The sequence below is a fragment of the Crinia signifera genome, chromosome 2 (genome assembly GCF_055691185.1).
Source record: "Crinia signifera chromosome 2, ASM5569118v1, whole genome shotgun sequence".
Lineage (NCBI taxonomy): Eukaryota > Metazoa > Chordata > Amphibia > Anura > Myobatrachidae > Crinia > Crinia signifera.
In genome coordinates this window covers 221,446,597-221,473,688 of record NC_139218.1, presented here as the reverse complement: position 1 = coordinate 221,473,688, position 27,092 = coordinate 221,446,597, and the positions used below count along the sequence as shown (strand labels likewise).

The 27,092-nt window shown below is 45.9% G+C and overlaps 1 protein-coding gene across 4 annotated transcripts in view; it reads left to right on the top strand.

Annotated features, from left to right (window-relative positions):
• The first annotated feature begins 4,486 nt into the window (after positions 1-4,486).
• YPEL2 (yippee like 2) overlaps positions 4,487-27,092 on the top strand; it is a 76,350-nt gene continuing 53,744 nt past the window's right edge. Inside the window, exons 1-2 of one of the 4 annotated variants that reach the window (XM_083173773.1) lie at positions 4,493-4,641; positions 14,891-15,023. The gene's annotated coding sequence lies outside the window, so the exon portion shown is untranslated. Of the gene's footprint in view, positions 4,642-4,741; positions 4,881-5,439; positions 5,562-14,890; positions 15,024-27,092 lie in introns of those variants that run through there. The other 3 variants (XM_083173772.1, XM_083173775.1, XM_083173774.1) reach the window with 3 other exon arrangements.

Below are 27,092 nucleotides of genomic sequence, written 5' to 3'. Positions count from 1 at the left end.
TGCGATCAGTGGCAGGAGCGCTGGTGGTGGGCAGCAGTTTCAGGGAGTGGGCAGCGTTCTCGGGGAGCGCGGCGGTGTAGCAGATTGCTATGCAGAAAGGCTGGTGGGCGGCCAAATTAAAAAAAACTGGGCGGCCCTCTGATTGGCTGAGAGAGCTCTCTCAGCCAATCAGCTGGAGGCTGAATATGAGGCCCCTGATTGGCTGAGAGCTCTCTCAGCCAAACAGAGGGTCGTCCAGTCTTTTGACAGTTTTTCTTTAATTCTGCCGTCTGCCTCTGACCAGCACAGCACGCCAGCCCTCCTGCACAGTGCTCCGCTACACCGCCGCCTCCTGCCAGCCTCCTTCCATCACCCGATGTGGCATCACAGGTGGCATGCGACATTGGGTGCTGCAAAAAAAGCACTTGGGCATCATAAGATGCAATCGGATGCGATGGGACATTGCATTGCGATGTTGCATCTTTTCAGATCGCATATGTGTATGGGCACCATTAGAGACAGAAAGTCAAAGGGGCCCATTTATCAAGCAATATTTGCGGCTAAATCCCCGAAAACACACACGTTTTCGGGGGTTAACCGCAAATATTAAGTATCACCTAAATGTATCACAAGGGGACCGCAGCAGAAATCTCCGATCCCTGCTGCGATCCCCCCCCCCCCCCCCCCCCCCGCAGGTTTCTATAGGGGATGCTAAGCTGCCCGATGTATCAACATCGGGCAGCCCGGCTTCGCACCCCTGGGCTATCGCCATTCTAATGTGGCGATAGCCCGTTGTAGCCTATGGCTACATATCGCACTGCCCGAGCGGCAGTGCGGTCAGCGGGGTCGCGGGGGGGGTCAGCGCATAACCGCGCATGCGCAGACCCCCCGGCTTCCGGGTCAGGGCTTCGCAGGGACAGGCTCCTTTCGGAGCCCTGTCGCTGCACCCTGGCAGATGATACATTTGGGTGAAATTATCAAATAGAGATGTGCAGGCTCTGATTTACTCTGATTTCAAAGCAAGATCTTATTGGCTATCCCAAATCACATGACAGTTGTTGACAGTTGATAGCCAAAAAGATCCTGCTTTGAAATCAGAGTAAATCAGAGCCTGCACATCTCTAGTATATAAGACTTTGTATGTGTACTTCATAAGCAGGAGATAAAGAAATACTGATACCGTGATACAGTAATTACTTATGGTAGCTACTTTGTGTGCCCACAGCAGTGATGGGATCGATGAGTGTGCCAATTCCAGAAAGATAATTCTGATGAAAGGAAGTGAAAAGTCAAGCCTGCTTTTGCTGTGTTATCTTGTGGCATCCCATCTTAAGGTGGCCATACATACACAGGTCCGACTTTTCTGAAGGGAAAGTCAGACCCGATTTCCCTTGAACCCCCTGAGCAGCTTCCCAGGAAGAGGTCCATATGATTTGCCAAGATCTTTTTTAGCAGTAATCAGTGTGCTCGAGTATCTCATATGACTGTATTTGCATCTTAGTGTGTGTGTGTGTGCGCGCGTGTGTGTGTGCATACACATGGGGATATGTGACTTATCAAAATAGCCGCAATATAAAGTATAATCTGGAAAACAAAATCGGTGTATGATTCTGCACTGTGCCGTGTATAATAATACAGGGGTATGGGTGAAAACCGGACCAGGACAAAACCCCCGGACCGGACATCAAACTCTGCATTTTGTAGCTTCTAACTTGTAGCCTCCGGTCCGGGGGGTGTCCTGTCCGGGGGTGTCCTGTCCGGGGTGGCTGCCTGTCACACCTGTCACCAGGTAGAGGAGGAGGGGTAGAATAAAGCCTCCCTGTTTGGTCCGGGCATGTAGCAAAAACGAGACGGTCCGGACCATCCGGGGAGGCTGTAATCTCCCCTCCCCCATGTCCCTGGTGATAGCTATCACAGGGACCCCCCGGACAAGACACCCCCCCAGACAGGACACCCCCCGGACCGGACCCTACAAGCTCCGGACTGCAGATTTTGATGACCTGTCCGGCGGTCCGGAGTGTAGTCCGGGTCCGGTTTTTACATAGTCCCATAATAGAGTGCAATCTAAAATGGTTTTGGCAATTTTGAGAACAAATTTGTACTGCGACCAGATCTGAATAAGGACCATAGTGCAGCATATTCTGTTGCACTTTAAAATAGGAGACAGTGATACAACAAACTGGGTATTTACAGATGGTCGAAGGTACCGTGTTCCGGTGCTAGGGTGTCCGGCGCCCTCCTGCAAACCATAAATTTTGCGCCCTTTCACATTGCAACAAGCTGCAGCACGATTATGGGAGAGTATGCAACATGCGATGCTATGGAGGATCTCGGGTGCATGTACATGTATGCATACACCATCTCAGTGCTGTGTCCACAAAATGTTGCAGGCACTAAAGGTGCCCATACATGCTGCGAGAATCGCATACGTTATGGGCTAGATCGCATCGCACGGCATGCATGCAATGTGTGTGCAATGCGATCCGAAAGCAGTACAAAAAGAATGTTCAGCACATACTTTTTGTACTGTGCGATGCCCGCAGGAGCGCACATTGCATCGCGCGCTGCTATTGTAGCGTGTATGGCCACCATTAGGCACATACCCCAGCCCATTATTTTAAAAGTGTCTAAAATTCATATTAAAAAAATCGGTACTTGTGTACTTTCACGGCACCATGATGGCGCCGTGAAACTACACAAGTACCAAAAAATCTACAATTATTAAAATAATTGTTATAAACATGAATAATAAAAGACTCATTTTTTGCTGTTTAACTCTTGTGCAGTCACTCCTCTTCTATCTGCGTAGGCAGGACGCTGAGGACGCCATTACGCCCTTCTCATAACTGTGGGGGAAAGGAGGGGAGAGAAGGAGGAGATGGAAGAAGAGGGGAGGAGATAGAGGGGGTGAAGTGTTGAGGACTGGCAGTGGCACTGGCACAGCACACTGAGAAGAGGGAAGGAATGGCGGAGCTTCTGCCTGTTCGTCATTTGTTTGACAGCTGACAGGCGCAGGGAGCAATGGGTAGGGGCTGGATCCGGACATGACATGTCATCCAGGCATTCACAGACAGCGCTTCATGCCTCAGCACAAGTGTCCATGAGGAAGAGGGGGCAGGTCGCAGAAGGAGGACAGTGTGTGTGCGGTGCAGGGAGCAGCTCTTTATACTGCTGCCCGCTGTCAGACAGGCGCTACCAGTAGCGCACGCAGGGGGGAGTTTCTGAGTACCCAGAAACCCCCCCCCCCAGGAGTCTAACAACTGAAAGCTGAGGGTCCCCTCTTTCCATGGGTACAAGAATTTTAAAAATCGGCCCTGGGGAACCGGAGATATCTGACTTCATAGCAGTGGTCCCCATCCAAGCATGTTAATTGCTCTTCCCAGTCAGATATTTCAGGTTCTGTCTGATTTAGAGTTTTTCTGAGGGTATATTCCAAAATCTGGGACGCTCCCCTTTAAAGGACACTAGTAGCTTATCTCTACTGTGCCCAGAACCAGAGATATCAGCCTTCCAGAAGCTGGTTACTGCTCCAGCTCCACACACCTGGTATGTAGTTTTATATCCTTGTTGGTGGATTGCTCTGCCTCTTGAACTCTGATCCCCTAGTCCCGAGGACCATTTAGTAGGTGGGGTTCTCCGGTTTTTAATTCCATTAAAAGCTATGAAAATCCTGCGTTTGCCCCTGGGAGACAGCGCCTTTTCCGAATGGTGCCTCCCAGCTTTGCAGGAGCTGCTGAGTGGGTAGCGCCGGCCCTGGGTATGAGGGCCCTACTCACAAGTGTAAAATATTCAATATGCCCCTTGATGAGAAAAGATATGTGGATATATGGGACTCCGATGATGGCTCCGACAAGAGTAGAGGGGCTCTTTTGAGCTGGCAAGCCACTAATGTGCCCCCCTCCCCAGCTGCTGAGTAAACTTTGTTTATTATAAAGCTTGAAAAAAAGATCAATACTATATAAATTACAGGCAACATTATCCTCTCTGGTCATGCCGCAGTTATGTCTCTGCTGTGTAAATAACATTTCATACATAACGAAACCGCGAATTTAATTGCGTAAGAAGACAACAACTGTAGTGTGACTAAAGTCTGGTCTTCGGCAGAACACAGGCAGCAGCAGCAGCAGCAGCAGCAGCAGCAGCAGCAGCAGCAGCAGCAGCAGCAGCAGCAGCAGCAGCAGCAGCAGCAGCAGCAGCAGCAGCAGCAGCTCGCCTTTATGACGGGACTACTGTGTGTGTACTGCTGCTGCTGGCTCTGTATCCTCCGGGATCCCATGCTGGCAGCTCAGTCTGCTCCCCCATTGGCTGCCTGCTGTACAGCTGTTGTCTCGCTCATGCAACCTAACCATATGCTGCCTGTGCCAGAGGCGCTGACACTGTAAGGGCGGGGCTTATGTGGCGAGGGCGGGGCAGACTCTTGCTTGAGCTTTTGATTGGCTTATCAAGAAAAAGGGTCGAGCCGCGCCGAAGCCAATGGTTGCAGTGTTGCTAGCCGCTAGCTGCTACGTATAGGTGGATCCAGGTGCCACTTATCCGTTAGCTGGTTCGGTTGTTCTTGTGTATAACTGCATAGAGCTCAAATGCAGATCTGGCTGGAAAGTGACTTTAGCTGCTGCATGGCCACTGCCACCCGGGACACTGTGTAACGCCTGGCCGGGCTCAGTAAGTGCAGGGCCTGTGTGTTCTGTGTGTGTGTGTGGCTGGGTATGTGACAGGAATACCCGCGGAAGAGCGCGACTTGTCAGCCAGCAAAACATGCGCAAGAGGAATAAGAGTTGTACTGGGGATCGCACCCCGCTCCTGTGGCCTCTGCGGATATCCTGAAAGCCTGCTGCTGCTATCCTCCTGCGCCAGGCTGCCCCCTGCCTGTACGTGTCAGCTCCCTGCTCTCACCTGGCCGGGTAAGCGTCGTATCTGCGCCTGATACGTGCGCTGCTTCCCATACAGACGCGGCGGCGGTGCGCTTGTATGTGGCTGGCTGCGACCCGCACTGTGCTGGAGCCCCGGCACCTACTACACAACTCCCCCAGCCCGGTACCCGCCGCACTTGTGTAACTACGGAGATCGCCGCTAAGTGGGGCAGTAACAGCGCCACAGGCGCGCACCTGCAGTGTGCTGGCGTCATTACAGGGGCAGGCTGCTCTTATTACACGCAATAGTGACAGTAAGGTTTGAGGATAGACCCCAGCACTGCCTGGGGAAGTTGCCTAGGTCGGCCTAGCCCGCATGTGTGCAGCGGCTGTGGTGATGCCCTGGCCATTGCACAGCGCGTAGTGGTGGGCAGTGCTGCTGGCTGTGACAGCTGGTCAGACTCGTCCTGTGTGCTGTTTACATTACATTCCTGACATGCCTCCTGCAGCCTGGACGCGTACTGCAAGGCCTGCTCTGAGAGACAGGCCTGGCGGGGGGTATGGGGAAGGTTGCTAAATGGAAATGTCCATGTGACTGTCTTATTTACCAACACACTGACAGAGGAGGAGGAGGGCGCACCTCCTCTCACACTGCTATAGCTGAGCAAGGAAGTGGGGCTGTTAGAAGGCTGCGCTCTGCAAGACAGACGAGGGCTTCAAATGCTGGTGAATGTTCGTATTGGTCCACTCATACTCTTTGTGCTCCATAGACCACTTGCCATTGAAAATGTATGTTTGATGCAAAAGTACACAATGTTAACATTTATGAGAATTTGCTTTTAATAAGTGACTGGCAGTGTGGCTTATGTGCATTGGTATATGCGGGGTTATTTTGGTTCACTCTTTCTGACAAATTCCTTCTTGGACACAATCATGTGCACTGCAGGTGGGGCAGATGTAACGTGCAGAGAAAATTAGATTTGGGTTTGGTTTTACTTCAAATTGAGATCTATATTGCAGTATAAAAATAAAGCAGTCAGTATTTTTCCTGCCCAGAAACAAAATAACTCACCCAAATCTAACTGTCTCTGCACATGTTACATCTGCCCCACCTGCAGTGCACGTGGTTTTGTCCATTTAAGAAGGAATTTGTCAGAAAGAGTGAACCAAAATAACCCCTTGGTGATGGCAAGTCTAATTGGAATAGGCATTACTGTAAACTTTTTGTGGAGTGCTCTATAAATATTCATTGTATGTTTAATGTCCCTTTTTAGACGTGGTCCTGTCATGTGTCTCCTATACATGCATGGGAAACGTGGCTAATGTGTTCCTAATTTCGTATGTGTGCAACATTTCTTTAAATGTATCTCCATACAGGGATTATGGTGTGCACACACGGGGGCGATATGCCGTGCTATGCGAGTCCCGATGCGATCAGATCGCATCGGGACTCGCATCGCACAGCATGCTAGAGGGGTACAATTTGGACTATATAGTGCAGATCTGCACTATATAGGCTTGCCTGCCCTCTCTATTTCACTGGCAATTTTCGCACACACGGGAGCGCGCATCGGCAGCGCAAGCCCTAAAAAAGCATGGATCAGCTTGCAATATGGCTTCCGATGTTCACTATATCGGCAACATCGGAAGCCATATCTTACCGTCTGTACACACCATTAGAGAGAGCGATATTATATATATATATATATATATATATATATATCTATCTCTATCTCTATCTCTATCTCTATCTCTATATATCTGTGCAGTATTTATGGTCAGTGTTACTGTAATATAAGCCATACTTCTGCACATGTTATGAATATATTTTGATTTGACAAAATACAGATCTATTTACATATGAAATGTAAGCACAGCTTGTACATTATTATACATTGCTAGCAATGATTTGTAAAGCCTCGGACATAAGGGGTGACCCAGCTTTTTGTGCTGAGTGACTGCAGCACGAGCGCTCATCTCATAGCGGGGCTTTGCCTATTTTTATAAATAGGCAAAGCCCCACGATCTAGGGAAAGCCAGTGCAAGAACTGTCTTTCCCTGCGTGGGACCGTGTATCGACATCGCTGCAGGGCATACATATGGAGCGATCCGTGCTCCTTTTTCTAAGTGATCTAGTCCAATCACTTAGAAAAGGGCCTGAAATCACCCCGTGTGTATGCCCCTTTAGTTGCTTACTTTTGCTACACAATGTGGTAAACCTAAAACAGGAATACGCAAGAGAAAATAAATGCACACATATAAACAACAGGATTCACGGCAGCAGGTCTGTTGATGGAAATTGCAGTCGGGCTATCTTAGCCCAAAATGAATATCAATATAGAGCCGAAGAGATGTATACTGTAACAAGGTTGCATACAGTGCCAAACCTATATTTCACTCTTGTCAAGATATGGAAACTCTACAAATGGTGCGTCTTCATAGTGGATTAACCTGTGGTTATTTTTCATTTTTAGCTGAAGTGCATGAGGGGTATTCAATAAGTTTCAGGATGTACAGTGCATAGGTAGACACAATCTAACTGTCATCTTTGGCTAAAGTTTTTGGGAAATGTCAAGGTACAGAAATGTATATACTGTAAACAGCACTGCACACTGAAGAAGTCAGCATATTCACTTCCTTCTCCAACTTCTTATGGAGTACAACAGAGGCCATTGGAGAGCCATGATCTTCTACAACTACAAGAGCGGTGTGTGATAGTAAGAGAGTTTTGACTAACTGCAAGCTGCTTCTTGCATTGCCCCAACCATAGTGTTTGAGAGGCTTGCAGAATTTTGGGGGTTATTCTGGTTGATTAGCAAGGCTGCGAATTCGCAGCCTTGCAAATCCACCAAACCCCACCTTGCGAATGTCTGGCATGCTGTCCCCATTCCCCCTTGCAGCACCGGTTTGCCCATACAGGCTGCAAATGTTTAGCAGAAACATCCATTCGTATGCTGCGGGTAACCTCCCACATCTTACGATGGTCGGCGTCCATCGAAATATGTGGAAGGTACACGCATATAAAAGTGACATTCAAGTCGCTTCCATATGCATGTACGCTGGGACGGATATGGGTGGTGATATCAGCTGCCAGCCCCCCGCACCCCTGTCACTGCCTCATTACCATGAGAACGCCTAGCATTCTCATGGGAACACCCATGAAACGCTGGGCATTCCCATAAGATAATGGGGCTGCCTGGCGCCCCCCGCCCTTCTCCGCCCCCTGCTCGCCTTGTAGGGTGCGTGCACCCGGCGAGCAGAATGTTCGCAGTAGGGGCATGCACCCTTTGTCTGCACATGCGCAGAAACGCAACATCGGTTGCACGGAGGACCATAAGAATAACCCCCTTTGTCTTGTCCTGGAAGATGAAGTGCTGCAGTCACCAGTGTCCACCATCACCGAGGACAACGTTTTTTGCCGTGCAAGCCATAGTTGAGGTAGACACCAGGGTGACTGTTGCCGTTGTGTTAATTCTAGCACCCTGCTCCTTACAAAACCAGTACAGTTCCTTACTCCTGCTTGGGGTGTTGCTGTCTGTTTTTATGCTTCCAATACAGTCTGGTCTGTATTAAGATACAGGTCGCAATGTAATAGAGACACCACAACAGAGAGCGATGCCCCAGGCAGGAACGGCACAGGTTTTGGAAGCTGCAGGGTACTAGAATGAAGACTAGTTGCCCAATTAGTGAAGAAATAGACCACTTATCAGAATTTATCTGCTTTATTATCCACAAAAAGCTTGGCCTTAGCAAGGTTTCTGCATGCTGGGTGTCCCATCAGCTGACTCGAGAACAGAAGGAGGCTTGGCTGGCCAGGTTGGTGGCAGTCGCTCATACTCGGTCTTTGGCAGATCAACATTGCAGTTGAATCCCGGATCTACGGTTTACACCTGGGAGAACAAAGAGTTCGCAGTTTGAGGCGCACCACCACAAAATGTATGATGTGGGTGCAGCATGACCAAACAGATGTTTTTTTTTGTGTGGCCAAAACTGGCAGTCCATCCATTGCAGTGGTAGCCAACTCCAGTCCTTAAGAGCTACCAACAGCTGACCTTTTCAAAACAACCTAGCTGCTGCACAGGTGCATTCATTACTAGCTGAAACATTTTAAATGATCAACAGGTGGAGCTAGTTACTTCACTTGTGATTCTGTAAGGAGATCTTGAAAACATGCACTGTTGGTAGCTCTCGAGGACTGGAGTTGGCTACCCCAGGTCTATTGGAACAGGTATGGGAGCGGATTCCTGATGCAAGTGCTGGAAGCCATTTCCAGATGCCACCCAAGAACTCTCCATCACAATGAAGTCCAAGAAAAGTGGTGGCTTTTCTGCCCCCAAATGCATCCAGCAGCTTGGTCGCTGTACTGTCCAGACCCGACCCCCTGCAACTTTGTGTTGCCACAAATCAACCGCAAAATGTGTGTGATTCATTTTGAATCATCAGAATTTGCAACTGAGACTTTCATCTAGCATGTCGACTAAATGCTTGCTTCGGACTGTCAGCTTATTTACGAAGTAGTTTGAGCACCTGTAACTTTGCATAGACTCCTCTGGTGAATGCTTGTAATAATGGTGTAATGTTAACTTTTTTTGTTTGTAAATATAATACCTTTTGTCCACCCAGAAACTTACTGCACACCCCTTATACATGTATACAGAAATACTGTATTTTTTTATGGTTAGAGAAGAGATTCCTAAACTCTGTCCTCAAGGCACCCTAATGGTCCAGGATTTAAGGATAACCATGCTTGGCACAAGTGACTTAATTAGTACCTTGGTCAATTTGCTTTAACCACCTATGCTCAGAAATGGATATCCCCAGTGGCATAGCTATACATTTTGCTCCCCCAGCCAAAAAAGTTTCTGGCGCCCCCCCCCCCCCCCCCATGCCCCTTACACTATATGCCACCCGCCGTAATTAACCTTACACTATACCATGCACCTTACACTATGGGCGGATATGCCACCAGAGTTCAGTGGCAGTGTGAGATGTCCGCAGAACTCTGATTTTTTTTTTTTTTTTTAAGGGGAATTAACTTACAATGCATGGTTTTGCCTTGTAAGTTAATTCCCCTTATCAAAAACATCCGCGTTTGGCAGACATCTTGCACTGTCACAGGAATTGGGAGGCATTAAATTCCGCCCTATGTCACCCACCATTATGCTCCTTACTCTATAGGCCACACACCATACTGCCCCTTACACTGCAGGAATTAAGACTACCTCCAGAAAGGGTGTGACCGCACTGAGAGGGGGCATTGCTAATTGGGAATAATGCCTCCCGTTTTCATCACTATGGAGCTTAGCGCTCTGTGAGCTTCTGGCGTATCCCCAGCCCCACTGTCTCCCATGAATAGATGCTTTGCGTAGGCACATAGTGACAGGGTGTCTCCCAACTGCCCCCCCCCCCCCCCCCATTGAGGTAGTTTGCTGCCCTTGGGTGGGACAGTGGGAGAGTCACAAACACACAAAAATCACTGTCCCATGAAAATTGGGACAGATGGGAAGTACTGTATGCTAACACACAGACACTGACATGCTGGCACACAGACAGATGCTGACAAATTGACAGAGCCTAAAACATGGACGGTAACAAGTGGACACTGACACAGACACATATGCTCACACAGCTAGCCAATGACAAATGGACACCGACCAACGCCTACACAGGGATACGCTGACACACATACTGCACATAGAGACACTGATGCTAACAGACACTGACATCTGGAGGCATGACACAAACACCCGGACAATTGACACAAATATGCTGACACGTGATGACACAGACTCTGACTGGTTTGCTCCCACTTGCATCCCACTGTAGAAACCAGGGTTTGAAAGGGTTAACCTTTATTTTTGTGTTCTCAGGCTCCTGTGCTGCAGCCTGTAGAAGGGGAGGGCTCAGTAACCAGAGTGCAGGGAAAGAGACAAGTGCCTTCACAAGCAGGTAGGGGGTGGCCATCGGTGCATTTACCATCGATGGCGATTTTGCACCCAGTCATCGATAGTCAGAAACTATGTGATGGATAACCATCGATAGTTTTAGCTATCAATGGTTATCCATTAACTTTGACTGAATGGCCCGAGGACCAAATGTGGGGGTGAGGCTTCCGAGTGTCAGGGGCGGATCTATGCTCCGTGTCCCGGGAGCTTGAAGAAAAGAAAAACATTGTTTCTACTATGCTATCGATTGTAGGGAAACCATCTGGTTCTCCCCCAACGATGACAAACGTATTCGACCTCGGCAATAAACCATTGATGATTTTGAATCATTGATGGTCGATGGCCATCCCTACAAGCAGGACATTCAGAAACAGAGGATGGAACAGGGAGGATGCTGCACCAGCCTGTGCTGACGGATGGAGGCTGTGTGCCCTCCTAGTTACTGCCTGTGCTGCCGCTGGGAGGAAGGGAGGGAAGAGACAGGACGGACCTCACCTCAACTATGCAGGTCTGAGTCTTGGAGAGTGAGAGGCTTCCTGCTGCCTTTTAGGCAGACAGAGGAGTGACAGGCACAATGGCATCCAGCAGCTGCAGACAGCAGCAGCTTGGTGCTCCCTTTGGCGCTGGCTCCTCCAAGCCACTGCGGGTTCTGCGAAAGTGTAGTGACGCCACTGGATATCCCTTAAAATCTGTACTGTTAGTGGTCAATTACCTTTTTTTTACCTGTATGTATCACTAAGGTGTGCAAAACGGTGCAATTGAATTGTTGCTCCATTAAGATACCCAATAATTGTGGGGGTGACATTTCAGTACATGTGTATTATCACGGTGCCCAGTTTTGCTACGTACGGCACCGTAGGGAAATTGCATCACATGCAATTTTGCGGGGCATGCAATATTTTTTTTGTGTGTAATTTATTCACTGCTCTGTCAGCCCCGTGCCATCGCATCGCATGTCCCACAAAATCGCGTATGATTTTACAGGGTGTGTGATGCCATTATATTAGCTATACAATAATATGATTGTATGTCCCCAAAATAGGTTTAACGCACCCCCCCCCCTTTACATGTATTCCGCGTCCCTTCGTGGGACTCGCTGCGCTCACCACGCTTTGGGCTCGGTGGCTCGCCGCACTATATAAAATCAACTCCATGCCGACGTGGATAGCGGGGGAATGAAAAGGTCAGAGGACGCGTTCCGCCACCCATCACGGGGCTCGCCACGCTTCGGGGTGGCGTGAATAGTGTGTGGGGGGGGGGTGCGTTAAACCTATTTGGGGGACAAACAATCATATTATTGTATACCTAATTTCATGGCATCGCACACCCTATAAAATCGCATGCGATATTGCGGCAGATGCGATGTAATGCGATGGCCCGGGGCTGAGAGATCAGTAAGCACTAAAATGGCCCATGCGATGCGATTTTCTTATGCAGAATAGCCCACTAAGCAAATTGCTTAGTAGGCGCCGTGCTAATACACAAGTACCGACATTCTCGCAGCCTCCTGAGGTGTGTGAAGAAATGTGCGCTAAGCCGGCATGTTTGGGATCCAAACAGGATTTTTTTTTACTTCCAAAGCAGGACTTTAGATGGGTTCAGCCACTTTACGCAGCCAAACTCTGTCAGACTATGGAGTGATATTGCCTAAAACTAATGGGTCATACACATGGGAGAATTAAGTGTAATTTCTAGGCAATCTGGCTAGAGTTAGAAATTAAGCAGAAATTGCCCAGTGTATGCCCCATAGCGATGGCAATGCGCGGTCACGCTCATCGCTCATCGCTATCGCCAGGCTAGAACATTCAAGCCTGCCCTGTATGTATCTAGTGATTGCCAGTGTTCTCTCGCCAGAGTACACTGGCCATTACATATCACTCAGCACACCTCACTGAGGGGTAGATTTATTAAGCTCGGTGAAGTGATAAAGTGACTGGTTTTTATCACCGGCCAATCAACCCCTACCTGTTATTTTTCAAACCAGGCCTGTAACTTCACAGGTAGAAGCTGATTGGCCGGTGATAAAAACCAGACAGTTTATCACTTCACCGAGCTTAATAAATCTGCCCCTCAGGGCCTTATTCTCATTCACTCTTTCTGACAATCCTTCTTAGATGGACAAAACCATGTGCACTGCAGGGGGGGGGGGGGGGGGGGCATATGTAAAATGTGCAGAGAGAATTAGATTTGCGTGGGGTTTTACTTCAAAGTGAGATATATATATATATATTGCAGTGTAAAAATAAAGCAGTCGGTATTTACCCTGCACATTTTACATCTGCACCCCTGCAGTGCACATGGTTTTGTCCATCTAAGAAGGATTTTGTCAGAAGAGTGAACTAGAATAAGGCCCTGTGTGCTGAGTGATCTGTGCTTGACTAGATCGCTCAGCACAAAGGCCCTACCCTACGTATGAAGCATTAAAGTTATTCACGTGTAAAATATTTTGGCTTCATATATGTGATGTTACAACTGTTTTGAAGTATACTTTTACTAAAAGCATGGCAAAAACTATGGGATCGCATATACTGAACAATGCGATCTGGGCAGGACCTACCACCCAGGATGGCATTGCAACATGTGATCCTATCAGGCCTGCGAACTGCTTGACTGGGTTTTTTTTTTTTTATTATTGAATTTACTTTTGGCATTGTTTGGAAAAAGAATCCTAAATATTTGATGTGCTTCTTAATTGTGCAGTAAATTATGTTAAGCATATGCTTAAGTCCTTTAAATTGATGAATCCACATAGTATTGCAAAGCTACATTTTCTAGAATGGAGTTTCTCTTGTGTAAGCAGCTAACGTGCTTGCTAATGCATTCAGCTTGCCTATCCCAATGCTTTTTCATTTCCTTATTGTTGTGTTCTATAGTATTGTTAGATTTTAAAATAAATTTCTAAAAGAGACAAAGTCTTTCAGTTCAGTAATGTGATGCATTATTAATACATTTCCATTTAACAATTCATATATAGAAAGTCATGGTTCAAATGGAGGCATAGGATGAGCCCTATCTATGAAGCTGGTTTTTCATAACCTATACTGCAGTGTCTGCATAATTTAATGTATCCTTTTTTATGTAGCAGTAGCCGAATGTTGGAAATTTGACAAATCTGCAAAAGGATAATTATCGTTATGTTATTATCAATGGGAACTGTGGTCTGTATCTTGGACCTTATTCTGATTTTGTTTGGTCCTCCGTGCATTCACAGCCTTGCAAATCAATCAGAATAAGGTCCCTTATGTACTGAAAGTGTCCCTTTCGGAGTTCGGTCCCAGTGGTATCTGTCAGAATGCTTAAGGTGTTTTATACCTGTGGAGGCAGATTATGAGGAGAGGGAGCATATGATCCCTCTCCCACTTCGTCCTGACACTGTGCTCATGCAAGGGGTCCGTTTACCAGTAGTATTCTATTAAAAATGTGAAAGACTACTCTGATTTTCCTGGGATGTAACTCGTGGGGCAGCAGTTATTGCTACAAATGACCCTATGGTGAGTCCCAGCAGTGAATGATGAGAAGACCCTGCGGACAATGGTCATGAAAATATGGGTGATCATATAGTTCCTTTCTGTGTTGCAATGATGTACCATCCTATAGCTTGGGGTGTTCCCAGATTTACAGTATAGTGGGGATAATCATGTAATAAAAAAATAGTTTTACTTATATAGCGCACTTTCTCCAGCAGGACTTGAGGCGCTTGTCCTGGCCATTCACCATTCTACTGCTGGTTCAGGTGGCTGTCACTGTCCGTGGTCATGCTGCGGCTTTACTGCTGGGTGATTGGTGAATAGCACGAGCCATCCACCAATCAGGTTAAACTTCAATGTGAGAGTGCTGCCCCTATCAGCCAGGGTCTGTCATTGAAATAGGCATGGTTATTGATGGAGATAGTGCAAGTGACCATCTATGGCAATACTATTTAATGGATGACCATCAATGGTTTGCCCATCAATGGTCATCCCTTTTTATTTGACTGGTATATGGGCCAATCAGAACCTGGGGGTGGGGCAGCAGAGATGTCAGGGACAGAACTATGCTCTGTGTCCTTGCACCTGGAGGAAAATAATTAACCCAATATTTTTTCTTTTTTTATGCTATGTTTCCCTACATTGCTAGCAATCTGAATGCCCCCCATTGATGGCAAAAGTATTCTATATCAAGCATAAGCCATTGATAATGAAACATTGGTGGTCGATAGCCATCCCTATATTTGAACGTGAATGCAATGCTACAGCACTGGAGGAGTAGGGTGAGTAGAAGAATTGGGGTGCCCCAAAAAATATTATTATTATTATTATTTTTTTCAGAGGGTTAAGCTGGCCAGTTCAGAGTTGGGGAGTATGTGTGTGTGTGAGGTGAGTGCCGGTTATATCGGTCAACACTGAGAGTGGGTGGGAGTCACAGTGCGTGCTCATTATACCACAGAGGCCTGGTGGTCTGATGCTGGGGTTTGCGGTACTGAGGTATATGTATCAGCTGCTCGGGGGCTATGAGCGGCAAGTGTGATGGCTACAGGGGCTGTGTCTTGATATCATGTAGGAGATGGAGGAAAACATATGATCCAATATAGGCTGTTTTTTTTTTTTTATTATTATTATTATTATTATTATTATTATTATTGGGGGTGGGGGGGGGGTCAGGATGTGTGATGTATATAGAATATGGGGGGTATATAGGTAGGGTGGTACTTATGTAGTTTGACGGCGGCAGCTTATGCTACATTGTCTGCGTAGCCCAATAGCTGCCTAGCGTAGTAGGCATAGTGTCTCCGCGGCAGCCCTGCATAGTTGGCGTAGTCACCATACTTCCATGGGAGCTGCAGCTCTGTCCCCGGCATCCCTGGGAAGCCTACTGAGCGCCTCTCACACAGCGCCGGCGCCCGCATGATCCCCTCTCCACTGGCAGACGCCGGTGGAGAGGGGATCATGCGGGTGCCGGCGGAGAGGCGCTCCATCTGTCTGAGACGCAGGAGCGTCTCGGAGGCTTGAGCGTCTCAGTAAGTATTGCGGCAGGGTACGGAACCCTGCCGCCAGGATTAGCACAAAGGGGGGGTGCAGCCGCAAGTGCATCTCCTGCACCATAAAGGAGGAGTTTGTCAGTGCTCCATGTTACATACAGGCAAATGCCTTCATTTCAAACCCCCACTATCCACGCCAGCTCGAAGCATGGCAAGCGGATGTTATCCACGTCGGCGTGGGGTTGATTTTATAAAGTGTGGCGAGCCACCAAGCCCGAAGCGTGGCGAGCGAACGTGGATTACTTCCCATGTATTCCGCGGGGCTCGCTGCGTTCGCCACACTTCGGGCTCGCTGTGCTTGCAACACTTTATAAAATCAACTCAACACCGACGTGGAAAGTGGGGGTATGAACATGTCGGGAGGACGCGTTCCCCACCGTGTGCTATTCCTGTAATGTGTAACTCTACTGATTGCACACACTGCCATCGGTGACCTACGCAGTGAACTTCAAATAGGTATATGTGATTCACATGGATCTTTCCATGCAGAGTATGGCATAATACTACAACCATATATGTTTTTTCTTCCTATGCATAGGCCTCTGGAATGGCTCGCCTCCCACCGTGTAACCTTCATAGTGTGCCCAACATGGCTGTCTCATCTGCTATGCTTGTGAATATGGCATCCTGTGTGTCTCTCAATCTTACAATACACTGTATCTAGGAATACCTACACTATATTTTACTGATCTATATGAACACACACTCTCTCACGCACAGCGCAAAAAAAAACAACTAGGTAAATCTGTATAAAGTGGTACTGGGGCATTTTAAAATGATTTCAGTTGCCGAAAGTTGCTTAGCAACAATGCTACATACATTTACAGGTACAGGCGTCATTCAGAGCACTTATTGAATAACAAACACATTGCTCACCACTGCAGGGACTTAACCCTTTGAGTGACAACGTTGCTGTGAGCGATCCTCAAAATATCCGCTAAAAATTCCAGCATCTCTCACAGCGACTGTTCTTTTAACATAAATAAATACAAATACAGCCAAGTCAAGTAATTGAAGTTTTAGTTAAATATTGCACCCAAAAAAATAATTTGTGGATCTCACAGCAACGTTGGCACTCAAAGGGTTTAATAAAAAGGTTTGGCAATTTGCACACCTATTCCATTGGCATTCAAAGGGTTAAAGCAACATTTCAGTTATGAAGGAGTAAAAGCCACAATTTTGCTTTAAGTACAGATCTTCAGCTCCACACACAGGGCCTGATTCAGACTTGTTAGCAAGCAAGGCTGCAAATTTTACAGATTGACAAAACCATGCTGCACTGCAGGTGGGGCAGATGTAACATGTGCCCGAGAGAGTTAAGGAGCCCACACACTGGTCATTGTAATCGATCTATCTAGATCCCTTAAAAATAAAGCACGGATCGCTCTGTGTGTAAGCCCCCCCCCCCCGGCGATGTGTGGTCCCATGCAACGCCATCGCCCGCAGAGATAGACCGTGCATACACTGTCTATCCTGCTTAGATTGCTGGGTTTTACCTATAAGCAGCAATGTGTGCGGATCGATCCCTGCTTAAGCACCTCGCTCAGCATGGGGTTGCAGTCACCCCATGTGTGCAGTGCTTTAGATTTGGAGAAGTTATTTTGTTTCTGTGCAAGTATTGGCTGTTTTATTCTAAGGTCCATATACACTGGGCAATTTTGAGCTGAAAGCCGCTCTGTTTTGCCATTTCAGCTGATGAGTGACGGGGCGGACTGCTATGGAAAGCCTTCCACCCCTGCGAAAATCTCAGTGTTTATGCACTGTAAGAGTAGTGTTTTTAGTGCTGTAATAGCTATAGAAAAGGGTACCCTTGTCGATAGCTTTTGGTTGCTATGGGCAACTTCACTGCTGACCACATTTGATATGAGTAATATTTATGACTGGCATCTCTCTAGTGGGACCTACACATGTATCGATAAAGGGCTATTTTCTAAGCGATCTGACTTAATTCATACCTCCCAACTTTAGAAAAGTCTCTGGGACCTCTACCTGAAATGTAGGAGCGTGGCCTGGCAGCAAGTGGGCCTGGCCTACAAATCGTGTCCCTGCTGTGAGACCACACCCTTGTTATGCCACTGTGGGGGCATGGCCAGCAGCTCTGTGAGCTTCTGTCCATGCCCCTCAGCAGTCTATTTACCACTGCTCAGCGGGTGACGGGGACTCCCGACTGCGCTGTGGGACACTGCCAGCCCTGTGCTGGAGGTGGGAACATATAAAACAATTAACCAAGCTACACCAACATATATATCTTCACTTATCTCAAAATATCTCCCAACTCAATCTCTCCTGTCTTCTCAAGACCTGCGTCTCTCATCCACACTCATTACAAGGTATAATTTACAATTGCAGGACTTTCATCGGCAGCACCCACCCTATGGCATGCCCCCCCACAAACCATAAGACTCCAAACTTTCAAGCATTCCCTGAAAACTCACCTCTTCACGCAAGCCTATAAAATTATTGTACTGCCCTTCAGAAGCTTTAATTCATATGTGGCCCACATTATTTTTTCATGGGTATGTGGGATGGGCCATAAATTTCAAACTTGGAGTGGGGTGCCGAACACCCTAGCACCCACCTGGTGGTGACGTATGGGGGGAGAGAGGCGGGGTATGTGAGTTTCACCACCTCACCAGGACCACTTTAAGCACTGCTGCCCAGCAATGTATATTAATAATAGGCATTGACGTAAACATTTCTGGCACAGACCAGCAATGTATACGTTACCGCCACCACTACCGCCATTGTGTATTTTGTTATGGCGGTAATGTATACATTGGCGCAGGTGAACAGATTTCTCCCTATGTGCACAGCTGCAAATGAAATCGTAGCCATGGGCAGGATTTTGTTCCATCAGGATGGCATGGCGCTGCATTTACTTGATTGCTGTGCTCCGAATATACGCAGCCCAGCAATCCGTTCTGAATCAGGCACCAAGAAATGTACTGAATAAAATGGTCACTGCTCTCAAGCATGGAATTCGAAGCCAACACATTATGTGGATAGCCTTATAATGAAAGATTTTCAGCAAAGTCTTGGTGACCGATATCTATTGCTGAGTACACACTATTTGATGTGCAAACTATATTATATGTGCGATTTAATAGGATGAGAGATTCAGAAAGTGAGAGATTTGGTAACAAATCTCCAGTTTTTTTAAATCGGCAATCATTTACACTGCAAAACCAGTTTGATTTTGAAGTGTAAATGATTGCCGCTTTAAAAAAACTGGAGATTTCTTCCCAAATCTCTCACTTTCTGAATCTCTCATCCTATTAAATCTCACCCAATGTCTTCAACTAATTCCTTGAATTTCTTATTTCTTAACATCATTCAATGTTTACGCACGATATGGCTAGCGATGTGCGCTCCTGCAGCTCGCTAGCAATGTCCTGTCGTCTATACATGACACTCCATTTGGAAAATGTCATTAACAACTTTAGAACAATTCGTACAGTGTGTACGCTACCAACTATGAAAGGTAGGTCTTCACGTATTTAAATTAGGCAGAAATCCAACAATTTGTCAAATCAAACAACCATAAATTTGCATAGCATGTACCCAATTTTACGTGTATCCGCTTATCTTTTAACGAAGGCAAGACATAAATGTTGAAACTTTATGACCGTAAATAAACCTGAAGTAGAACAGTATGTATTCAAAAAGAACAATAGTTTGCATTTTTCAGGCATGGTTGTGTATTCTTATGCTGAAACATAATGCCAAGCTGAACGTAAATAAAGGTTTACATGTGCAAATGAAAAGTGCTACTTTAAATCTTTGTTTACCAGTTAAAGGTCAGGGCTATAAATACTTGAATGGACTCATTACAGCCAATCCTTCTATTGCTAGGTAGTGCCATAGCTAGTTTTGCCTTTCTATAGAGCACATTTATAATCCGTTTTTGAAGATGCTTTCTATTGCAATCTAAGTGCATATGAAATAGAGATAATTTACTAAATGCGGCAATACATGTTTTCCTAGTTGTTTTGGTCTTACTGAAAAGATCCTTTTTATTTTTACTTATTAATTTTTCTAAATATTTTATTTAAGTGTATCTAAAGCAGGCTAACAAAGTTGAAAACTTTCATTTTAGTGGGAGCATATTCTAAATGAATCTGATGCGATTAAGAAGCATTTGCTTATGTGTCGGCTCGGGGAAGATGACTTTCGGGTTTGTCTCTGGATGTAGGAGAAGACACACAGACTAATTAAAACCAATTGCTTAGTCTTCAGGAGGGGTGCTAGAGCAAGTCCCTGTAACTTTTTATTTTTTAAGTTCTTTTAAATATAACTATCTCTATATAAAAAAAAGGCTTAAAGGGGTATTCAATCCCCCACCGCTATTTCCAACAGGGGAAATGGCGGCGGGCGCCTGTTCACTGCTGTCCTTTCCGACTGCATTTAAGGTGGAACTCTACTTTCAAGCCAGCCGGATCTGTTTTGTAGGATTTAAAGCTTGGATTGTCAAGTTCACAGCCGGATCTCGACAATCCACATCCTATTTCGCCAACACGCCTCCTTTTTGTCAGTCCGGTACTTGTGTATTATCTGGGCGCCCGATTTTATCATTGCATGTCACTACTTAAGGCATGCGATGCGATTTTTTTTCATTGTAAAGACCAGATTTTTTATTGTATAGTCACCCATGGGTGCTTTCATAACCCCACTCTCCAACTACGCATGGAGTTGATTTTATATAGTGTGGCAAGCGCAGCGAGCTACCGAGCCCGAAGCGTGGTGAGCGCAGGCGGATTACTTTACATGTATTTCTGCCGGTAAATTGTTGAGCTGGCCAAAAACTGGAAAGGATTCCGACTGTCAGGACGTTTCAACTGTCGGAATCCAGCAGTAAATACCCACCTAAATCCTCTTCACCTAGTGGCCACTAGAGGCCACTCGAAGGACCAAATTCTCCTTAACAGAAAATGAAATCAAAATGATATTTCAAACTTTCTGGCTATGGACAGCGAGAGCTGTGAAGACAGAAATAGGAGGAAGGAGAAGATGGGGGCTAAACTGTCAGGCTTTTAATCTAGTTTAAAAATAAATCTGACATGCTTTGGGGGGTGCTTAAATACAATAAAAAAAAATCTGTTGATTTTCTAAAGAATCTCTGCATCTCATTTTCTGTCCTCTTATTGAATAGCAAAACCCATTTGCTGCAGGAAAATACTGTGCAGAGTTTTTCCAATTTCCTGCCCTTAATTGAATTTCTCCATTAAACTTTAATACTGAAGTTATTTCAATTCAATTATTGGTTCTTAATGAACCTGTAATTGCAAATAATATCCTATAGGAATGCTTTTGTTTTACAAAGCCAAGCAGCCATGTGGTAAAATGAATAGACTTATTTGTGTGTTAAAGTTGAAACATGACTCAAAAATGCAATGTTTTATCCAAAATTTTAAACCATGTGACACAAATGGGTTCAAATCATTTTTGCCAATAAGAAAGCAGCAACAGTTAGCTGACATTGGGCCCGATTCAGATGCTGCCTGGAAGGTTACCACCGCCCCTCGCTACTCTATGAACGGATGTATATGCTTACACATCTGCTCTCATGCGCCCGAATATTGAATGATTTTTTTTCCTCTGTTTGCTGTAAAAAGTAAACCAGGACTAACTTTTCAGTTGAGCGGTGATGGTCGAATTGAAGGCGGGCTCTGACATCATCCGACTGCCCCAAGCAGGCAGGGGCACTTCTGCGTCTGCTGAGGTCCGCCCATGAAACGCCAAATGCTCACCCCAAAATTATCCTTGTCAGTCCAGACAGCAAATGCTCCGGTGAGTGGAAATCTCACAGAAGGCATTCGCTGGGAGGGTTGCACATGCACATTATCGTCTCTGCGCATTTACAGAACCCCCAGCATCGGTGAGGGGGATGAATTCTGAGCAGTACGAACAGCTGCTCTCATTATTGGAACCAGTACTACTTAAGGAGTGTGCGCATGCTTCGATTTTTGACACGTTTCCGATTCGATTTTGCTTATAGAAGCAAAATCAAATCAAACAGTTTTTAAGACTTATTCGATCTGCATTTGATTCGATGCGCGCTCCCGTTTTCTCTATGCCAAAAATAAATAAAGCATTTTTTAGGAAAAGAATACAAAACTTGCTTCAGGACATTTTTTTTTAAATGATGATTATGTAAAAAAAAAAAAATTTGGTACTTGTTTCCTAGCACGGCCACACCGATTTACATCGGGGTGGTTGTGTCGGAAAAATCGGGTCGATCGCATCGCATGCGATTTGGTCGCATGCGATGCGATCGTCGCGACCGACCGATTTTGGACCCGATTTTTTTTTTTTTTTTTTTAAATTAAATGTAAATCGGGTCCCTGGGACCCGATTTTACATTGGATTCAATGTAAAATATTCCCAACCCCCCCAAATGTCACGGCGTACACCCCACCCCACGATAGACGCCAACCCGAAGCGTGGCGAGCGCAGCGGTGCGCGTCCTCCGACCTTTTCATTCCCCTACTATCCACGTCGGCGTGGAGTTGAGAATAGAATAGTGTGGCGAGCGCAGCGAGCCACCGAGCCCGAAGCGTGGCGAGCGGACGCGGATACCTTCACAGGTAAACGCGTCCCTTCGCGGACTTCACAGGTGTCCGCGTCGCCACGGACACCTGTGAAGCCCGCGAGGGGACGCGTATAACTGTGAAGGTATCCGCGTCCCCTCGCTGCGCTCGCCACGCTTCGGGCTCGGTGGCTCGCTGCGCTCGCCACACTATTCTATTCTCAACTCCACGCCGACGTGGATAGTAGGGGAATGAAAAGGTCGGAGGACGCGCACCGCCGCCCCTCGCGGGCTCGCTGCGCTCGCCACGCTTCGGGTTGGCGTCTATCGTGGGGTGACGACGGGGACATCTAAAATGTGAAATGGGTCATATTGGCCCATTTCACATTTTTCAAATTTTTTCAGGATTTCAATGTTAAAAAATCTTTTAACATTGAAGCCTATGTAAAAATCGGGGGCATCGCGTCGGGACCTATGTTAATGGTCCCGACCGACGCGATGCCCCCGATATTTTACCTTTCCCGACACAATTTCAATGTTAAAATATTTTTTAACATTGAAGCCTATGGGGAAATCGCGGGCATCGCGTCGGTCGCGTCGGGACCATTGTTAACGGTCCCGACCGACGCGATGCCCCCGATATTTTGTCCTAGCCGGCCAAATGGACCTGATTTCAAAGGAAATCGGGTCCATCTTATGGATCGTGTACCTTAACTAAAGGTACACGATCCATAAGATTTGTGGCCGTGCTAGGAAACAAGTACCAAAAATTTTGTGTGTGTGTGTGTGTGTGTATATGTGTATATGTGTGTGTGTGTGTATATATATATATATATATATATATATATATATATATATATATATATATATATATATATATATATATATATATATATATATATATATATATATAATTTTACACACACACACACTTTATTCATCAATTCTAGGCGCCACACCACAATTGTATATGCTGTTGTTCTTTCTGTCCCTTAACCCTCTGGGGATATTGTGGTAAGGCAGCCATTTCGTTGATTCTCAATTGGATTGGTTTACATAGCGCCTGGAGGATTATTGCATATACCATAACGCATGCGATGCGACGCGATTTCGTTCGTTAGTGTACGATGGCATACAATTTTCAAATTGTATGCCATTGTACATGGCATACAATGCCATGCGATGCGATTAAACATAATGGGTGCTTACAATGTTAAATGCACCCCCACACCACCCCCCCACTATAAACGTGAACCCGAAGCTTGGCGAGTGCAGCGAGCCCGCGAGGGGCGGCGGTACGCGTCCTACGACCTTTTCATACCCCCACTATCCACGTCGGCGTGGAGTTGAGAATAGTGTGGCGAGCGCAGCGAAGCGAGGGGACGGGGATACCTGTGAAGCTGGCGAGGGGACGCGGATACCTGTGAAGGTATCCGCGTCCCCTCGCCACGCTTCGGGCTCGCTGCGCTCGCCACACTAATCTATTCTCAACTCCACGCCGACGTGGATAGTGTGGGTATGAAAAGGTCGTAGGACGCGTACCGCCGCCCCTCGCTGGCTCGCTGCGCTCGCCACGCTTCGGGTTCACGTTTATAGTGGGGGGGGGGTGGCGTGAGGGTGCATTTAACATTGTAAGCACCCATTAGGGTGCTCAAAAGCACCCTTTAGGGTGCTTATACGATTTTTAATCGTATAGGGGGTCAAAATCGTGTCGCATCGCATGCCATCGGGTAATGGCATGCGATACGTTCATCGTACGATGTACATCGGGGGCGCCGCTATAATACACAAGTACCATTTTTTTTTTATTTCTTATTTTAATTCTATATCTATCCAAGACAGGGGACATTTCCACAGAGCGCACTCACCAGACTTGTATAAGCTAAATCTTCCAACTTTTAATTTGACATTTTAAAATCCAACATGGTTGTCGATGTTTCGGGTCCTAGCACAACCCTTTTTCGAGACATTCATACCACCCAATCTAAAAAAAAAAATGAGCAGAATACTCCCAGTCCCAGATTCATAACCATCCCAATTAGTTATTTCATAACTATGGCGTCATTGTACACCTAATATACAGACCTATACATAAAGAATGATATCAAGAGAATTCTTAAACTACTTTGGACCTCTGTGGTATTTAGCTAAAGAAGGATAAGAAGAAAGTGCTCTAATAGCTACTATCAGCAAATCCACAAGGACAATGAATAAATAAACACAAACATTAATAGCCTAAAGATATTGGATGGGTTTTCAGACCATTTCATTAAACATCCCAGTGAGCATTGAATATTTACATACAATATCAGCATGTTCAGCATGCACTGAAGTAAAAATGCCAATATTACACACCTAGCCCTAGACTTAAACATTTCTGGTCTGGCCTCTGTGGCCGTAAAGGTAAATAGTCCTAGTCCCAGTGCTTTATATACAATGTTTAATTTCTCATGTACACAAAGTGCAAACTAATCCAAAATTGCCATTCCGTTTACCCTTATTTAAGGTTTAGGACTGAATTTAATTAGTTGAGATAACCCGGTTTAGCAGTAAAAATGTTTTTTTGTTTTTATTGTGACTCGCATTAAGCCTATGTTTAATTGTCTGCAAAAATTTACTGGCGATAATTCTTTATAGGTTTACCGCAAACTACACTTTACCACCTCTGAGAAAATGACAAGCTTGTTAAAACATACTAATTTAAGGAAAGATTGTCAGGATTTGGTTCAGAACACCTAGGACACCCCCTGGAGTACTAATTAGGCACTTAAGAAGTTTTTAAATTGTTGTTAATTAACCAATCGTGACATGTCATTTTTTGATTAAAATAAATTCTACAAATTCTGGAACAAGGTATTGGACAGGAACACTATGTAGACATAAGGGATTGGACACCTGTTCGTGAAGGTGTAAAATGGGCAGAGGTGGTCATGATTAGATAATTTGCCAATGGAATGGCTTTCCGGAAAGAGGTAAATGAGTTTGAAAAGGGGATCATCGTACGATTATCGATCAGAGGTATGAGTGTCGTAAGCATTGTGGATATTAAGAAGGTCCCTAAAGCCACCGTCTTATGTTATTAATGCCAAGAACAGCAATGGTCATTGCCGGAATGCACCTTTCCCTGGAAGACCTCCAAAACTGCAACCCAGGGATCCAAGGGTGCTAACCAGGGAGCTGAGAGAGAACAGGGGTTGTCCAATGCATACCTTTGCACATGTCTTCTGAATGGCCAATGTGTTTGTTTCAACAAGAACCCTTCATTGGGAGGACCATGCACTTACATATTATGGTTGAGCAGCTGCTCATAAACCTCAAATCACAAATAAGAATTCAATCCAGCACTTATGATGGTGTAAATAGAGTGCAACAGTGGAACAATGGCTGTGAGTGTTATGGGGTGACTAATCATGATTTACACTTCTCAGGTCAGATGGACGTGTTTAGGCTTGACAATTGCCAGAAGAACATCTGTTTCCGTAGTGAAAAGTACCTACAGTAAAGCATGAGGTGGTGTTTTGCTGGTTTGGCATGGGTACACTAATTGTAATGCATGGTCACATTATTTCTGAGCAGTATTGGGATGTGCTCCCTACTTTGTGGCAGTTCCATGGAAAAGACTGTTTTATCAGGAAGATGCTGGACCGGTATACAGAAAATTTGATAATACAGATGGACTGGCTAGATCTGGGATGATTTCGAGCAATGGATGTGTTCTAGGCCAACTTGATCATCTTCTTCAGGGTCCCAGTTGGTCACTGTAATTAAGGCAGAATGGCAAATCATACCACCTGCTGTTGTCCAGGCATTTGTGGACAGTTTGCCAAGAAGAATGTTTGCAGTAATCACTGCATATGGTCGACCTAACAAAATACTAAAATATCAGTATAGTATCTTAGCTGTCATCGTCCAATCAATTTTGTCTACATAATGTATATTGGGGGTGCTTTATGTGGTACAAGTGTTTTCAGGCTTGCAGGTCAGAGCACTCCTTTTATTTAACTTTTTTTTTTTTTTAAGTGTTGTAAAATGACCCAAATATAAACTTCTACCCATTGTTCTGTATCTTTAATATCATTTAAGCACTTTTTTACCTGAAACACGCTTGAGATAGGATTATATATATTTGCATATTTTGCCCATTCTCACTGTTTATTGCATATTTTACCTAAAATCTTGTGATGGTGCATATTTTAGGCCCTGCCCCCTTTCCACGCGCGAGTCAGCACTGCTTTGCCCTGCTGCTGCTGGCCAGGTAGTGGTAGAGTGTGCAGGCTGGGGCAATATGTGCGCAGAGTGGGGAACCATGGATGTACGATATGTCTGACACTGCTCTAGGCTGCCAATCCATGTTGATAAAAGTCAGTCGGGGCGGATGCCATTACGGAGCTCCTGAACATTTGCCTGCCCCTGGCCTGGGACTTTACACCAAGAGACAGACTTCTGCAGCAGAGGAGGTGGGCAGAAGGATTGTGATATCACGGGGCGCGGAGGAAATGCCATGTCACAGTGAGTATGTGGCGCAGGGAGGAAGCCTTCCACTGCGCCGCCGTCACACGCTATGCTGACATTTGATCCATCGGTGCTGGAGATGAGGGTCCGTGTAGTTGATGCAAGAAGAGCTTTGGACGCTGCAGTATGCTGTAGCAGCCAGGAAGAAAAAAAATCCTGTGTACAGCACTAGACATCTGCAGATGCTGTGGGCCTATTTTTGAGGTTTATTTGCAACTAATTGTATGCTGATTTTTAAATAAATAAGTTAAAAATGACTTTTT